Source organism: Thermobia domestica, chromosome 6, assembly GCF_964235325.1.
Source record: "Thermobia domestica chromosome 6, izTheDome1.hap1.1, whole genome shotgun sequence".
NCBI classification, from domain to species: Eukaryota; Metazoa; Arthropoda; class Insecta; order Zygentoma; family Lepismatidae; genus Thermobia; species Thermobia domestica.
Genome location: NC_137459.1, coordinates 46822852 through 46830710, shown reverse-complemented (window position 1 = coordinate 46830710; position 7859 = coordinate 46822852).

Below are 7859 nucleotides of genomic sequence, written 5' to 3'. Positions count from 1 at the left end.
CTATTCCCAAAATTTCAACTTTTTAAATTCATGCCCATTGGAGATATTGGACAGTGAAATATACCAAATTGGCATAATTCCCCAATTTTACGATATTTTTTCAGGCCTGGGAGCAGCTACAGGTTTGCAAATTTTTGAGCATTAACTTACGACCCAGGACACACGCGCACACAAACTTAGATATCTACGTAAGTTGCTTCCTCTTCCCAAACACAATGTCCAAAAATGTTGCTACTGTAGTCCCTGATTACAGCCCTTTCAAGTGGTTTAACAAAAATGTTAAGAGGACAAAGTTTTAGCTCTGCATAAGTTGGACACGCCCAGCAATTTTCAGTTTGCTAGGACAAATACATGCTGAGATATTCAAAACAACGTAAACACCTGAAATCGAGAAAACACAAAATGGCGGCAGAAGCTGCGTCGCTACGAGATGTTTTAAAAAATACTTAATTGTAGTTTTAAAGTACCCTGATTTAGTATAAACATTCATGATTTTTTTTTTTTTTTTTTTGGAAAAGGTCGAGCGGTAATTTTTCTTTTTTCTCGATCACTTCACATGGATTGACCCTATTACATCATTATGAAATTTTGATCTGTTCATTATTTCTACCAGTTACAGAAATAGTTTCAACCGGAGTACAGGAGACTGTTAACTATTATAATCCTTGTCGTGCTAAATTAACTGCACAAACTTTACAGCGTAAAACAGACAAGCAAATTTTACAGCAGCATTTCCTGTTCTTAAGAATACTATTGTATCAATAGAAAATAATCTCTTTAAATATTATTCACGATAGAATCTGGAATTAAATATTAATTATTTACATTACAATTTTCCGAAACTTCCGTTGTTGTAAAATAATGAATATATGTTTCCTAAAAATACTGTATTTGTGTAATCCGCATCAAAATTATTTCATGTCTGTGTAAATACATTCTGAATAACTAACGAAAGGGTTAAGTTTGCTATTGTAAAGAGAAACATGTTATGCTTTAGAAAATAGTGAAGACTATTTCCAATTTTCATGTACGAGTATTAATAGTAAAAATTACGGCCTAAAAATTGAGTAAAGTAAATTCGTTCACTATGACATATAACTGGTAAATGATACAAACTTAAGTTGTATGTTTGGAAGAAAATGAGTATCTGTATTTTGTATTTGATGAGTTTTAACATATATCAAAGATGTAGTATTGTTTTTTTTTATCGTTTGCATTTTTGTTACTATGTGTATCCATAGAAAACGTACTATGTTAGTTTTTATACTTGAATAGAATTAAAATGGACATTTGTTCTAATCTCTTTCTTTTAGCCTATGCTTTATTTAGCACTGTGACTAAGTTTCCTCTTGAGAAAGAAAATTATGTAAATGAGAAATGTTCGACATTTGCATGTATCTTTAAGATAACTTCTCAAATAAAAGTATACTTTTTACGACTTATATTATCGCTAGTTTTATTTCATCGTAGATTGGGTATGAATCAAATATAAAGGTAACCAAGAAAGTTCTGTCGCTTTTCCTGGAGGTGTGTGTTCAATTGGCTCTCACAACGTGAGTTGAATGCGAATGGAAATAAGGTGAAGGTCACTTGTTTGTGTGGTTATATTCATCATTCTTCTTGATTGTGGCAGTTCAGTTACATCGTGAACTTGCGTAAGGACAGAGTGAATATAGGATCTCCGCAGAGCGTCATATGGTCGTGTATGCTGTACGAGTTCAAAATTGGGTCAAGTGCCATTGAAACGGAGCGGAAGATATGCCAGGCCTTTGGTGAGTGTGTCGTGACTACGCGGACAGTGCAGAGATGGTTTAACAAGTTTAAGAACGGTGAAGAAACACTCGAAGACGCGCCACGTGTCGGAAGACCAACACATGTACCAAATGAAGATCTTCAGGCAGCAATTGAGGCGAACAGTAGCCAGACATGTGAGGAACTGCGACTACAATTCAGTGTGTGTGGAGAAACCATTAAGCAGCACCTTCATCAACTTGGGAAGAACTACAAGTTGGGCCGATGGGTCTCACATGATTTGACTCCGGGCCAGAAGGCAACGCGAGCAGACACCTGTGTTTCTTTGCTTGTCTCATCTAAGGAAGGAGCAATTTCTGTACAGGACATTGATAAGTAATGTGAAGTGGGTCCTGTACGAAACTCCATGGCGCCGTCATCATTGGTTAGCATGCCATGAACCGGTTCCAAAACAGCCGAAACCAGCACTGCACCAGAATAAGTTCCTCCTGTGTTTGGTGGACTGCTCGCGGCATCGTGCATCGTGAACTGCTTTTGGAGCTGGTCAGAACATTAATGCATCTGTGTACAGTCAGCAGTTGAGCCATGTTCAAGAAAACTCAAAACTCTGGAGCCAGCACTACTGAATCGCAAACGGGTCTTCCTGCTACAGGACAACACTTAGCCCCACGTGGTTAAGATGACCCGTGAGACCATTCTACACTTTGCATGGGAAAGACTATTGCATCCGCCATACTCCCCTTACAACGCACCGTCCGATTATCACCTGTTCCATTCCTTGGAGAATCACCTTGGAGGATGCCAGTTCAAATCCCTTGTAGAGGTGCAAAATGCACTTGTTACCTTCTTCGCTTCACGGCTCACCAAATTGTACCGCGATGGAATCCGTGGCCTTCCAGAATGTTGACAGAAGGTTGTCGATGCTGATGGGTACAATTTTTGATCTTCCAGATACGGCTTAGGTGACATATCGACGCTCGAATGTGGTAGGTGAAAGAGCGACAGACTTTCTTGGTTACCTTTATATTGTGGCTTTTTGTTGACGCATCGCATAAGGTTAGCACGCGTCGCGTTGATGCGAGAAATTCTGGCTACATCTCGATAAGATGTATATTCTTATTTTGAGTGTGTTCAGCATTGTGAGGCAATTGAAGACATACTTGAGTTCGAGGTTATATAACATGATCTAGAACACCAGAATAAATGGCATTGGAAGCTCCTGCGCTGATCACATGTTACCCAATCGTTTGTCAGCCTTAACATTAAGCGATTTGTAGAGATAGGAAGTTTGGATTTTATAATTAATGAAATCTTAGGACAAGAATGATTAATGAAAATGAATTATTATAAGATAATTTGTGAGATGAGCAATTGGGAGGGAACGGGAGATCTCCGAAAAAATCCACAGATATGATGTTGTTCACCAGAAACTTGCATGATCTGAGATCTAACCGGGTCAGTTTCGATTTTAGTTTGGAAATAGTGTGATTCTAACAATGATTAATAACCGTATAGGTGCTTTAACTGTATGTGGAAATCGTAGGTTAATTATATAAATAATATCACCAGGGGTGTAGCCAGCAGCTTTGTGTAGGGGGGCCCGTCGTTTCTGAGGGGGGCCAGCTACAATGTACAAAGCCAAAAAAATGTGTTTCTGCTAGTGTTTTTGAGACCTGAAAGAAAGGAAAATTTTGGTTTCCTTCTGGAAAACTAAAAACAGTATTTTAGCAGCTTCTTCTTCTTCTTCTTCTTCTTCTTATTATTATTATTATTATTATTATTATTATTATTATTATTATTATTATTATTATTATTATTATTATTATCCATAAATTATATTCAAGATAGTTTTTATTATGCTTAATCAAGAACTACTGCCCGGGACCAAACGCTATACTTTTGTGCATAACTATAAAGGTAACCAAGAAAGTTCTGCCCTTTTCGTGGAGGTCTGTGTTCAATTGGACCTCACACCGTGAGTTGAATGCGAGTGGAGCGAGTGGGGGCGAACGTCAGTTGTTGGTGTGGGTATATTCAACATACTACCTGGTTGTGGCAATTCAGACACACCGTGAACTTGCGTAAAGACAGAGGGAACATGGGACATCCATAGAACGTCATAAGAGCATGTATGCTGAACGAGTTCAAATGGAGGTCAAACGCCGCTGTAGCGGGACAGAAGATATGCCACGCCTTTGGTGAGAGTGTCGTGACGACGCGGACATTGCAGCGATGGTTTAACAAGTTTAAGGACGATGACGAAACACCCGAAAACACCACGTGCCAGAAGACCAACACATGTACAAAGAAGAACTGGGACTACAATTCAGTATGTGGAGAAACCATTCGGCAGCACATCCATCAACTTGGGAAGCACTAAAAGTTGGGTCGATGGGTCTCTCCTATTTTGACTCCGGGCCAGAAGGCAACGCGGCAGTCACCTGTGTTTATTTACTGTTTCGGAGCCACTTCTGGACAGGGCGTTGACATGTGATAAAAAGTGTGTCCTATACGAAGCTCCACGGTGCCGTCATCATTGGTTAGCATCCCATGAACCGATATCAAAACAGCCGAAACCAGCACTGTACCAGAAGAAGGTCCTTCTGTGTATTTGGTGCATCGTGCATCGGGAACTGCTACCAGCTGGTCAGAGTATCAATGCAACTGTGTAGTGTCAGCAGTTGAGCTGTGCTCAACAAAAACTCAAAACTGGGTCCATCACTTCTGAATTGCAAATGGGCCCTCGTTTAGGGGACAACGCTAAGTCCCACGTGGCTAGGATGACTCAGGACACCATTTTTCGCCTTGGATGGGAAACAATATTGCAACCACTATATTCCCCGGGTATTCCACCGTCCGATTATCACCTGTTCCATTCTTTGGATAATCACCTTAGAGGACGCCAGTTCAAATCCCTAGTAAAAGTCCAAAATGCTACCGCGATGGATTCCATGGCCTTCCAGAACGTTTTCAGAAGGTCATCGATGCTGATGGGGACTATTTTTGATCTTCCAGGTTAGGTGACATATCGATGTTCGAAGGTGGTGGGTGAAAAAGCAACAAAACTTTTCTTGGTTCCCTTTATATTTAAATTTAAGACCTTGTATACAGAACCTTTCTACACAAGACTGATTTTCTTTGAAATTTCACTTAATTTCTTTACTGTTTCCTGACAAAAATATTTATTTATTATTCGTGACTAAAAAAACATAATTATTTTATTACACTGAGTAGAAATAAGAGAGAGAGCGAATGAAATCCAAATTGAATAAAAGCATTGTTTCTCACCAAATTTTCCATCCTCTACGTCTTTTAAAACACTTGTTAAAGCATATAAAAATATACTGTACTTACAAATCAGTTTAGTACCTTTGTTTTATGGTCGTATTTGTAGTACCTTGTTAAAACGTTTGTCTTCAAACTGTCAAATATAAATCGCAGTAAATTGTGTAATCTGCTGTCAAAAAAAAAAAAAAATCCTATTTTTTCGATCGGTATAAGGAAGAAATACTATACTATACTATTTTGGTATGGAAAAACAATATTTCTCCATAGTATTTTACCATAAATTATTAATTGTCAATAGACTTTGTTACTTTTAAATGAATGAAGCGAGATAATTTTACTATGATGTTTTGAAAGCTGGTCATTTGGGGGGGCCAGGAAACCATTGGGGGGGGGGGCAGGCCCCGATGGGCCCCCCCCTTGGCTAAACCCCTGAATATCACCCACCAATTTACACTTTTTATAGAATTGGGTCTTCGTCTGAGCCCAAGGGACGCTTAGAGGAAAATGCGACACCTGTATTTAAATGTAAATTTTGTTATCAGGAAGTGTAATATGGTAAAGACGGGGCAAACGGACATGCTAAGCAGTTTTCTGTTGCTTGTATGAATACGAATGACCGAAGAGAACTCAAGATATTTCTTACAAACCAGTATGCTTTGTACAAAGTGAAAATATAACAAAGAAATCAGTTTGTCAATTAGTCAAGGATATATTGAACAATTAGTATACAAGAGTGCAAGATGTCCATATGCCCCATGGGGTGGGGCAGAAGGACAAAAATAGTGGGGCAAACGGACAGTTACAGTTAAAGTTTATAAATCACTAACACTGTTACAATGAATGCGTACAAAGTATACATCAGGACCATTTGGATCGCATTTCACATGGAACCAGAAAAAAACAACATATACACATTACCCAGTCTTCTTCCTCGAGATATCGTTTCCACGAGTTAAGCTTCTAGCTGTAGCATAGGACAATGATTGCGCTACAAGCACATTAAGTGTTTTGTGACGTTGTATGAAACCATGCTCCCAATCTTTACCAGCCATTTTTGCATCATTATTGAATATGTGTTTGTATTTGTTCTCAACAGCAAAGTTGTACGCCAACTTTCGTAATTCGCATAGAGTTAGCCCAAATCCCATTTCGTCCAAGGCAAGTAGATAGATGCTTTTCTAATTCATTTTCAGCTGTCCCATTTCGTCCAAGGCAAGTAGATAGATGCTTTTCTAATTCATTTTCAGCTGTGCTGAGAATGTTGTATGATTTCCAAACTTTCGGATTATGTGCGATGACATAACGCTCGTCGTAGTGTATTACGAGGGACATTGAAAGTTGTCGCTGCAGTTGACAAAGGCATCTTGTCTTCACGTACGGCTCTAACAGCAGCGATTGGGAATCATTTTCCTATTTGCATCTGTGTGTTGTACGAGATCGATAACGTACCATCTTTGGAAGAAATGGTAGTACTAATAAGAAACCTCTGAAGTAATATACATACACAGAAATATTGTTTTTCTATTTCATACTAACCATTTAGGTCACTGTCCGTTTGCCCCGCTAATTGCGTGTCCGTCTGCCCCGCACACACATTGGTTTCAAATATTTCTGACCCTACTCAATAGATGGCACGCAACATTCATTTACTCTAGTGGTGCGTGTGACTATCCATCTATTGTCTGCTGCTCCTCCCGCGAATGTTTAGCAACTTTCCTTCCTTGTCAAATATTTAATTTCTGAAGTCGAGTATCGAGTCGAGAAATCACGTTTTGGGACACTTGCCTCCGTGTAATTGTTGCCAATTTCTTCGCAATAGTGCTGTACACATACGATATTCAGTGAATCCTACTCCTGCAATGTGAAGCACGAACTATAACCAAACACCACACACGACTCAACTCACTGTTGCCAGGTTAGCATATTTCCTATTACTATATTTCTTAACTCCTGTCCGTCTGCCCCCACCGTCCATCTGCCCCGTCCTTACCATATTATTGCAATCAGAGATGATTTTAAGTAGCCGTGGGTTGGGTGAATTCTACCCCCTGAAGCTACGAAATTCCCTCTGGGCCATATCTCCGATTCTGTTCAATGTGGATTATTAGTATTTTTTGCAATGCTGACGTTCCCATCAATCCCCATTCATTCATTCATTCACCCACTGTTTCTTGAAATTCCCCTGGAGAAAATCTCAAGTCATCACTGATTACCATTATTATAATGTGTCCAATAATAATTCATAATAATCTTGAAAATGTTGCAATATAATGTCCTTGTATTAGCAATGACACACTATACAAAATACATCTACCTGAAATAAAATCAATCAATAAATACATTTTTGAAATAATGATCAAAGTTACTTAAAGATCAGACAGATTTATTGCTCTTATTTTTAAGCAGGGATCATTATTATAATAAATGTAGTCAATAATTTTCGTTGTCATTCTTCACTTGAAATAGTTTATTTTGATAAACTTTCCTTAATAGAATTAGGGCTAACAAAGGTCCTTCAAATTTTTGCCGCAGACAATATTAAGCATACAATCGGCGTAGCGAGCATTACAAGATTAAGTGGGGGATGAAACTTGAAATTTTCAAGTGTTTCGAAAGTCTTAGTCTCACTTTTACCAACCCTGTGGAAAACTATTACAGTAACCTTATTTTCATATTCGTCCCATTCTATGCCCCGTCTGAGATACGAATACAAATAGCCCTTCTCCCGCATTCAAGTCTAATTTCACACTTCAACTCACGATGGTTATCATCATCCACGATGCACAACTGATAATTTGACAACTTATGTCTAGGTTAGG